Below are 11,705 nucleotides of genomic sequence, written 5' to 3' on the forward strand. Positions count from 1 at the left end.
TTAACGTTGAATATTTTTTTTATGATTTGAACTTTATACACAAGTGCCAAAATACTTTAATTGTGCCTTAATGATGTTAGAACCTGTCTTGTTTTCCAACTTACTCTATCAATACGTTTTATTAAATAATGAAGAATGTCACGAAATGGAGCTGTACTTGACGGTAAGGAGGGGGAAATTGGTTGGTTTGTATTTGTTTATTTACATCATTCTTTTTTCTTCTAGAACCGTGCAAGAGTTTCTTAAGCCGTTTTTTTTCTAGCTACAGCTATAACTCTCGAAGGTTAGAAAAACATTTAGCTGGATCTCATGGAGACATGGTATTAGTTTATGTTTAATATATTGGAGTGACGTTAGTAACAGCAGACACTGTGCGTTATTTATGTCATGCAAAAAAAAAAAATGGTCCAAGTTTGGCAGGTTTAGAGCTACCTTGAAACTGGCTATTATGGCATTCACACGCATCTTAATCTAATTTTATTCTCAACTTTATTGCCAATAGTTCAGCGGTAAGACTGAGGACTCGCACTGCTAAAAGCCAGGTTTCGATACCCGTGGTGGGCACAGCACAAATAGCCCATTGTGTAGCTTTATGATGAAAAACAAACAAACATTTCTCAACTTTGATTGCGATATAAACATATCGTTACACTGAGATAAAACACGCGGAGCTTGATAAATGAATTATTTGGTTGCTATGTAACGTTTCACATTTATTAGTTTATCACTTAGGGGTCATATCTAACACCTTCAAGAATAACATCTCTGAAACAATACGGCTAAATTCTACCTATAAGTATTGTGAATATTTTCTTTGCTGTAGAAACTGAAGCGTCTCTGTTTTGTTCAAGTATTCACAGACTGTACGAGCAAGAAAAGTAGCGCCAAATAATTCAGTATTAAGTTCGTCATACAACAAAGTGTAATTATGTAGAAATCTATCAGCTCTATAAAATCAAACACACGGATTATCAATGTGATCGGTAGGAGAGTATTGATACGAGTATACAATCTGGAAATGTGTATTTCACAATAAATATCATGTTCTAGTATTTGTATTTATGACAAAACTGCTAAGGGCATCTGTCGCCGTCCCTAATTTCGAACTACTGGCCAGAGGGAAGGCACCCAAACAATAGCACCCTACCAACAACTATTCATGTCAGTGGAATGACTGCACTCTTATAACGCATCAACAGCATTAAGTTTGCGAAATATTTTGTGGTATTGCATGGACTAGAACCCGGGGTCCACAATCCAGAGCCCTACCACCGGACTAACCGGTTTGTTTGTTGTTAATCGCAAAGTTAAACACCGAGCTTATCTATGATGTACTCACCACAGGGATCGAACGCCGAATTTTAGCTTTGTAAGCTCTCAAGCTTGATGCTCAACCAAAGTTTGAGTGCTTATTATTCTAATTTTATAGAAAGACATTTTGTTTTGTTTGGAGTTAAACACAAAAGTACACAATGGGCTATCTGTTCTCTGCCCACCACGGGTATCTAGCGTTGTAAGTCCGCAGACATACAGCTGTGCCACTGGGGGGGGGGGCTTATAGAAAGACATATTTACTACAACCATTAAATGTGTCACTAATGTAACTAAGATAGCGTTTGATATTTTGTGTTATATTTTTAACTGTTATGTTCTATGGCAGTTATTTACAAATATTTATTGCAGATGCAAGACTAGATTTTACACTGACCTTATCTGTTTCATCACAAATATCTCAATCTCAAACACATACTTGGATATTCCTGTAACTACGCCAGGAAGTATAAACTTGAAAATGTTTAAAAACACATATTTGGATATTCCCGTTACTACGCCAGGAAATATAAACTTGAAAATGTTTAAAAACAAATACTTGGATATTTCTGTTACTACGCCAGGAAGTATAAACTTGAAAATGTTTAAAAACAAATACTTGGATATTTCTGTTACTACGCCAGGAAGTAAAAACTTGATAATGTTTAAAAACACATACTTGGATATTCCTGTTACTACGCCAAGAAATATAAACTTGATAATGTTTAAAAACACATACTTGGATATTTCTGTTACTACGCCAGGAAATAAAAACTTGATAATGTTTAAAAACAAATACTTGGATATTTCTGTTACTACGCCATGAAATAAAAACTTGAAAATGTTTAAAAACATATATTTGGATAATTCTGTTACTACGCCAAGGATAAAAACTCGATAATGTTTAAAAACACATGCTTGAATATTCCTGTAACTACGCTAGGAAATAAAAACTTGAAAATGTTTAAAAACACGTACTTTAGATATTCCTGTTACTACGCCAGGAAGTAAAAACTTGACACAAAAACAGGAACCTGTTTGTTTCCTTAGCACATTTTCTTTCTTTTTTTTTTTTTTTTGCAGTTTATCAAAATTAGTTAGGACGAATTTGAAAAGAACAAATTTTTGTGTGTTTGAGTATTTCCTTGGATTTTGAGAGGTAATTTTAAGAAGAAGCAATGTGAACTTCAAGATGAAATTTTATACATTATAACCGTTACAAAGATCTTTTATATATATAAACTGTAAAATATTTCCAAGTTATAAGATACATTTACTATCTAAAGCTTTGTTCAATCCTTTATTTAGACGTTATAAAATACCCTTACCAATAGGTTAGTTTGATCTTCTATTTTACAGTTATAAAATATATTTATCAATGTTTTCGCTTGATGTTTTATTTTTCGATTATAAAACACACTTATTAACAGGTTAGTTTGATAATTTAATTTTATATTGTAAAACACACTTATTAACAGGTTAGTTTAATAATTTAATTTTATATTATAAAACACACTTATTAACAGGTTAGTTTCATAATTTAATTTCATATTGTAAAACACACTTATTAACAGGTTAGTTTGATAATATATTTTTTGATTGTAAAATAGACTTACTAACAGTATAATTTAATCTTTTATCTTTAGATTTTAAACACATTTAATACGATGTTGGTTTAACTTTTTTATCTTTTGTTATAAAATGCATTTACCAACAGGTTAGTTTCATCTTTAATTTTAGGCTCTAATACATTTTACTAACACATCAGTTCGGTTGTTGTTTCAATTTTAATGCTCCTGAAATAAGTGCTACAGGTTTTCTGTAGACTTAAGAACAACATACAATTTTTCAGCTGTAAGTTTTGTTTATATTTACACCAAAATATAAAATCATTATTGCAAAATTTGATTAGATTCGCTGACCTCTCCCATCTGTACTGGGATTTTAGATAATGAAAATATTCGTAGCACTAGAATCCTAGATAATGGAAATATATATATACTATTGTGATTTTACTGGAAAAATCTATAGTACCAGGATTCTAGATAATGGAAATATTTATAGCACCAGGATTCTAGATAATGGAAATATTCATAGCACCAGGATTCTAGATAATGGAAATACAAGAATTCCAGTGCTATGAATATTTCCATTATCTAGAATCCCGGTGCTATGAATATTTCCATTATCTAGAATCCTGGTGCTATAAATATTTCCATTATCTAGAATCCTGGTGCTATGAATATTTCCATTATCTAGAATCCTGGTGCTATAAATATTTCCATTATTTAGAATCTTAGAAACCCATTGCTATGAATATTTTCATTATGATAATGGAAATATTTATATCATTGGATTCTAAATAATGGAAATATTCACAGCACAAGCATTCTAGAAATTGGAAATACGTCTTTTTTATTTTTCTGTTATTTCTGCTTTCAATTTGCTAGGTAGAAACATAACTATTAATAAAGTTATTAGCGCAACTTTTATTGATGTACATGGTTGTGTACATGATGGTCACGTAACTGACCATACACACAATTAGAAATAAAGTGGATGAGCGACGTTACTCTTACATCATCAAGGCTTGGTGCTTTCTATACAGAAACAAGAATAAAGTTGACAGAGAATCCTCAAACACGTCTCCTGACGTTGTCATTCTTCCTTCGTTACATCCACATCTGTCTATCTAATCATCCGTCTATCGTGAACGTCTGTCTATTTATTATTAAGAACCGACGATCAAAAATAAACAAGGTACATAGATCAGAATTAAAATATTTCAAACTACCAAATACGTTATTGAGGGAAAATAATCGATAAGAAACTGAGTAGATATATTTAACGTTACAAAAAAGCACTTTATGAAACAGAATCACACAACTATTAAACTAAACTGAATCATTAATCGAGTCTCCTAGCGATAATGATTTATTTGTTGCTGAGTTAAAAAATAAAGTTTACTAGTTTCTTAGTTCAACTCCTTGGTCTCGTAAATTTACAAAACGTCATGCAATGCCAATGTCAAACTTCTGACAACTGAGAAACGTATGTTAAACTTAATTTATATTTTTAAACTTAGAAATATTTGTTTCAGGGAACATTATGTTCGTACAACGAGTTTGGTTTGAATAATCTCAGTGATTTTGAATTGCTTGTACTACGTAAGAGAGAGAGAAAAATAAATGTTAAAAAATGACTTCTCAAGGCTTAAACGCTTCACGTGTTTTACGTCACACACTTTACAGCTGGTATGTCGATTACGAGTGACACTATTTCATTCCCTTCTCATGAAAGTTGCAATTTGAGTTACAGCTGCAACTTACAGTTACGGCTGCATTTATTCAACAAAATTCTTTAAAAGATAAACAAATCAATATAATGTTAGCTAGGCAACTTTACTGGCGTACTAGTTTCTTGTTTGTGAAAAAAATCGAAACAGTATCAATGAATTAGTTCTTCCAAGTTATGTGTTTCGACTTTCATTTACCATGGGCTGTGTTTAAACTTGTGCTCGCCCTCTCAGTCCTGGAGGCGTTATAATCCTATTATTCGTTGATAAAGGTTCGCCCAAGAGTTAGTGGTAGTGGTGTTGATGAGCTAGCTGCCTTTCCTCTAGTCTATCACTTCTAAGTTAGAGACAGCTAGCGCAAATGTCCCTGAAGTAGCTTTGCGCGAAATTTAACAAACAAACTCAGAAAGTGTCTTGGGAAAAGCTAGTTTCAAGTAATCTCATTTTATTGCGGATGTACCCGAGTGCCAAGAAAGACTTCATTTTTCCATATTAGCGCTAACATAGTTTCAGTTTTTCATGTTACATAAGATATATCAAAATGTACGCTATTGCTTTTCGGATCAATCAAAATCACTTTATTTAGGTTTAGTAAAGCAGCCTTTAGTAAGTGCTTTAAAACGTTCAGAAGCGAAGGATTAGTTCAAACATTAACGCGCAGTTTGTACGAATTGTTCATTTTCGCGCAGATCAATTCTGTAATTAATTTGAAACTTTCCTACCTTAGAAGTTGTAAAAAAAAAAAAGTTCATGGAACGTTCGTTATTTTCGAAGAAAAAAAACGTTTATGAATATGTCCGATAAAAAGGTATTGGACGATTAATAAAGCCTTTGCGTAATATTTTCTACATTAGGCCCGGAGTAACAAAAACTTTGGGGAACAAAACTTACTTCTCAAAGTAATTTTCAAGAGACGTCATTTGATGGTGTTAAACTAAAAGAGATAAAAACACCATCTTATTGGTAGCGTGCTATAGATTAAAAGAAGCCCTAAAGGAAATATTGGGGTATCGCATCTAACTTACTGTTTGTTTGTTTTGAATTTCGCGCAAAGCTACACGAGGACTATCTGCGCTAGCCGTCCCTAATTTAGCAGTGTAAGACTAGAGGGAAGGCAGCTTGTCACCGCCAACTCTTGGGCTACTTTTTTACCAACGAATAGTGGGATTGATCGTCACATTATAACGCCCCCACGGCTGAAATGGCGAGTATGTTTGGTGTGACGGGGATTCGAACCCGCGACCCTCAGATTGCGAGTCGAGCGCTCTAACCACCTGGCCATCCCATAACTTACTGTAACTAAATATTGTATATTGATGTTATGTCTCGATCTTAGGCTTACATCAGAGACAACTGATTATAGCAGAGAAGAATATAACAACAATTAATGGAACAAACGTGCCTATATCTAATTAAACGAGCCGATCACGAGGTGTACACTAACGATCACTTAGGTTACGTAAGAGAAATAAACAACATATTAGGAAGAAAACTCTTCGTAAATGTAATACAAGAAAATGAGATATAGACGGTTATTTCAATATATATATAAATGTAAATACGAGTATGTACTGACATTAGGATAAGGAACCAGTGTTTATGATCACAGTTCCTATCTTTATCAGTGTTAGGCCAGTAAGCATGTTCATATGTTCATATTATACAAACGTGCCGACTGCATATACACCTACGGTCAAAGAACATGCTTATCCTTTCAGCCATTGGGTATTATAAAAGTAAGGTCAATGCGAAAGTAAACAACATATCAGAAAATATAATCATTCATAATTTTTTGTTTAGCACAAAGTTGCATAATTAGCAATTTGTGCTTTGCTCACCGCCGGTATCGAAACCCGATTTGTAGCGTTATAAGCCATCACACTTACCGTTGTTAATAAACCCGTCAAGAATAGGCCAACTCTCTTTAGTATTTTTTGATGCTGGTCAATAAATCTGACCTGGCATAAGCTGATGGTTAGGGCGCTCCACTCGCAATCTGTGGGTCGTGGGTTCTAATCCCCGTCAAAGAACATGTTTATCCTTTCAGCCATTGGGTATTATAAAAGTAAGGCCAATCCCACTATTCGTTGGTAAAAGAGAAGCCCAAGACTTGGCGGCGGGTGGTGATGACTAGCTGCCTTCATTCTGGTCTATCACTGCTAAATTGGGGGTGGCTAGTGTAGCTTTTCGCGAAATTCAAAAGAAATCAAATCAATCAATAAACTTTCAGTATGGAAGCAATAAATTTGGGTTTTAGCTTTGTACAATTCTCATAAAGAAGGAGATTTAATTTTGTGTGTTAATATGGGCTAACCGAAATGCAAACCATGCATTGTGAGGCTTTAGGGTGTTTTTATAGAATTTCCTAAGAGATTGTTTTACACATTCACGAATAGGCCTATTGGTCTTTCCAATATAAATGGTTTAGCAAATTTTGCAAGTTAATTGCTAAACAGTGTTGTGTATTATACACCAACCTTCAAGGCCTGTCAAGGAGGTTTTGCAGTTACGGACGGAACATCTAGGTAGTTCGACTCTCACAAGAACGTTTTAAGTTTAGATTCTGGTGTCTCACAGATCCTAATGTTCAGACCGTTTTTGACACACACACACACACAAAAAAAGCACGACAGTAATTTTGATTGTAAGCATTCTGCCCCAAGCTAAAAGCTTAGGTTTGAACGCAACCAGGTGCGCTCAGAAAATTATTTCTCTTCTCACCCACACTGGATTAGAGGTTATTTAAAACTGATGCATGAAAAAAAAATCATACTAATAACATTAATAATTTCTTCTCGCGATGTTTAGGGCAAGCAAAAACAACCAAAGGCATCTCGCGTTCGCGGTTGGGGGGTAGCATTAAACCAACGGGTGGGGATCTGTAGGTCCTATACCCGGAATTTTATTGTGGGAGGAAAATGGGAGTGCCCCGAGAAAAACCCACTTTCACTACCCGGACGCCGATTATTTTTATCCGGGTAGTGCCTGAGCTGTGAGTCTGAAACTAGAAATAAAAGACACAAATGATCAGTACACTACATGTTAATGATTCCAGATATAATATGGATACAGATGGGTGCGCCATGTATCAGGTGTTGCTGCTAACATTAGAAATTGTTGTGTTAGTGTGTTTCTTGAGGTAAACTGGTGGTTTGACACATTACGAGTTCCATTGTTTATACAGGACATATAGGATAAACTAAAGTGGATTAACCACTCTTTGCTTTCTCTAAAAGTGAACTGGAATATTGGTTACCCATTAAAATGTTGATGGCTATCTCTAAGCCTTTTTTTATTATTTTTAGAGTTTTAAAAGTCAGTTTATCGCCTTCAAATTTGTGCGAAAAAAAAATTGATTGTTTTATTGCAACAGGATGTATATAGAATTAATCCGTTGTGTGTTGGCTTTACAAGTAGGTGATGGGTAATTCGACTGTCATGGTTAGTTTTAATCATTACATCGAGAATGGGAGTTGATATATTGATTATTCGTGTGTAAACTGAATATGCAGGTTAATGTGGTTATAAGATTGATTTAATTCAGTAGAGTGGCGTTTTTATGGCCTCTAATTCTAGGGCGTGCTTGAATATGGTGTTATTACCCTCTTCCTGCGAGGATATTGCAATCAGACCCGTGTGTGTGTGCATTTGTGTTTCCGCACACGTATCTCGAAAACTAATAGACCGATGTACACGAAAATTTTAGACAAGGTGGAAAGTCAGTATGGAACAGTCCTCCCTAAATTGAGTCCAGATTCAAATCCGGATCCAATCGCGGATCACTTTGAAGCATCTTTTATGATGGGGAGATAGGGCATTTTCGCGGTTTTCAGTTAATATCTCTGTAAAGTGTAATGGGATTTTACCAAACTTTAACTTCTCAACACACTACAACAGATGATCCGGATCGTTGATCTGAGAAGGATTTTCTAAGTTTTCGAATATATCCAATGTTTGTACATACACTAGATTTCAGTCAGTTTAAGCATATTTATACTGAAGTAAAATATTCTGAACTGTAAATATCTAAATTCGCCTCTACCAAATCTTCATTGACATCCGTAGGTTGAATGCCAATCAAATTCTTATGGTAAGAATAGCATGAAAAAAATAATTGCTTATTCTCCCCTATGTTTTTATGATGGTATCATGCATGAATTGCTCTTTGCTAGCATCTAGACATTGACCAGGTGGTTAGGGTGCATAACTCGCAATCTGCGGGTCGCGGGTTCGAATCCCCGTCACACCTAACATGCTCGCCCTTTCAGGCGTGGGGCGTAATAATGTGACGGTCAATCCCACTATTCGTTGGTAAAAGAGTAGCCCAAGAGTTGGCGGTGACTAGCTACCTTCCCTCTAGTCTTTCATTGCTAAATTAGGGATGGCTGGCGCAGATAGCCCTCGTGTAGCTTTGCACGAAATTCTAACCAAAACCAAAGCTATGACCTCAGCGGTTTTAAAATGATAAACCAAAACCAATGATATAAACAAGGCCAATTGTCTCTTCATGTTAGTATGGAAATAAAGCATGTGATTACATGATCTATCATATAATCTAAAATACGAGAGAAAAAATGAAATGTTTTTACACTTTCTTTTTGTATTATTTCGTCTTTACAGCTACAAAACATACATCGATTTACAGGTTAACATTTTGTTGGAGAAATGTCATCTCCTTGTGTTATCATATCACTACTTAAATTTCTTATTATGTTGTTATTGTAATTATCATAATTACTAGGGAAAGACAGCTAATTACAATGCCTTATGACGTCGTCATTAGAATAACAAGGCGAATGGGAACTACGTAGGCTTTGTCATGATGTTTTCATTATACAACTGTATAGCAATACAGAGATAAGGCCAGCGTATATGATTTTCCGCAAGGAACGTTTCTTCCTTAAAATGGCCCATTCCTTCTGGAAATTTCAATATCTTTCTTAAACAATCGTTTTATAAGTCCGTTTAAAAATCAATGCCAATTATACTAAATATGTTTTAAGTAATACGTTCCATATTCTATCCGTTATAAAATCTATTACAATTTCGTCTAAACTTTACTCTGGTTAAATGTTACAACTCACAAAATAATAATGATAACATTTTGTGCCATAGAAATACATCCATAAATTGAAGTTAATGTTTGAAACAATTTCATTAATTTATTGTTTTCGATTCTTCATAAAGTTAAAGACTCAAGTGTGTCCTAGTGGTCAGCGTATCACACTGAAGATCCGAGAGTGTTTGATTTGATAAATGGTAGTACCAAACACGCTTTGCACTTCCAGCCGCGAGTACAATGTAAGGTGATATGATAGTCAAGAGTAGCTATTTTAGGTGGTGGGTGCTTATACGAGTGTCGTATCGCTGTTCTTTAATTGAGGGGGTGGGGTATTTTAAATTATCTACTGAAAATTATTCAATATCCAGTCCACATAACTATATTAAATTACCTTATTTTCTTATTTAACGTTTCTACAAACTTGAACACTTGTACACTGGTGTAAATTGCTGTAGGCCTGCGTTATAAGTGACAATACCTAACGTAAAAGAAATTAACTTACTTGTATTAAGTAAGCGCGATAGATGTTCACTTTTTATCTTAAAAATCACTGGTTGTTGTCCCTCTAGTTATATACACACACACCCGATACATTGTAGTAGAGCAACATCTTTGATTTAAGCTTTCACGTTTTTTATTAAATAACATAAATTATGAAATTAAATACAAAGCTATGTCGTGCTTTGAAACCTAACTAAATATTCCACAAATGGTCAAGACATTGAAAAATTGCAGGGGTTTATCAAAGACATTGTTCAAACATCGTCAGTTATGATTAACATTTTGTAACTTCACACAAATTCAAAAATACGAACTATATTCAAAAAAGGTAGCAAAGTAAATCATTGATCTATATTTATTTGTCTATAAATCAATCTCTATTTTTCTTTACTCATTATCACCGCAAATAAACAGACACTTTAGTTGTTTGTTTTGGCTTTACCAGTGTCAGTATGCATCAGAAACAATGTAAATTTTATGTTTATAAGCACACAATGAACTAAACGGGCATGTCAGAAGCCCTTATAGTTCAGGCACTGCTGTCCCTAATTTTGAACTGCGGTATATATATATCTTAGTAGGACAGTTACAGCATGGAGTATATCCGGTGTATATATGTGTGTATATGTATGTCAGAATTTGAAATATAATTATTCCGTCAATTGTCAAAATAAAAGGCTTTTAGTTATATTTCTTAGTAGTATAATATATAGTATGTAGTTGTTTGACTTAGGATTATTCTACACTAGGTGTTTGTGACTTGTTAGCGATAAATTAAACAACAGTTAAACAGCACGCACTTCGTTTGTTTTCAGAATAATATATATATTCAGAACAAGTTAACGTATGTACAATAAATTCTTCAAACTATAGAGATTACAGGCATATCATAAACATTATATATGTAGTTCTCTTCTTCTTGTCAAAAGTCCACTTAGGCCTATTCAATTACTTTGAACCTCAGTTGACAAGTTGAACTATCTTCTCTATTACTATCGCACTAGTATTCTGTGTGTGATTCACTTACAGTTGCGGCGCCAGTCACCGTAATTCGTTTGGTCTTCTTTCTTCGACATATCCTCTGTTCCTTTTGTCAAATTGTACTCAGGCTGATTCAATTACTTTAGAACCACGCTTTGACGGAATAAATTATTCTTCTTAGCCCCTTTTGTACTCTTAGGTTCACTATAACATGTTAAACGTTAGGCCTATGTTAATCGTTAGGCCTATCACTTCTACGGTAGTTAGCTTCACGCCGAACCTTTTCTTGTTGTAACTTTACTCTCTTCTGCCATTGTCTGTCTGCTGTTTCCGCTCGTCTCACACTATTTATAGGTTTATTACTTAATCGTCTATCCACCTTCTAGAAATCTCTATATTCTCGGCGTCGCTCTTTTGCACGAGACTTTCGATAGTCTCAACATCAATGACCTAAAAACACAACTTCCTACAATCGTTTGCTTTGAACTCTTATTATAACAAAAACTAAACAATATTATAATATACACTCACAAAATAAATTAATCAATAATATCT

The 11,705-nt window shown here is 34.3% G+C and overlaps 1 protein-coding gene across 1 annotated transcript in view; it reads left to right on the forward strand.

Annotated features, from left to right (window-relative positions):
- LOC106460106 (corticotropin-releasing factor receptor 2-like) overlaps positions 1 to 11,705 on the forward strand; it is a 60,487-nt gene that overhangs the window by 986 nt on the left and 47,796 nt on the right. The window lies entirely within an intron of this gene.

This window comes from Limulus polyphemus, unplaced genomic scaffold, assembly GCF_000517525.1.
Source record: "Limulus polyphemus unplaced genomic scaffold, Limulus_polyphemus-2.1.2 Scaffold710, whole genome shotgun sequence".
Classification (NCBI taxonomy): domain Eukaryota; kingdom Metazoa; phylum Arthropoda; class Merostomata; order Xiphosura; family Limulidae; genus Limulus; species Limulus polyphemus.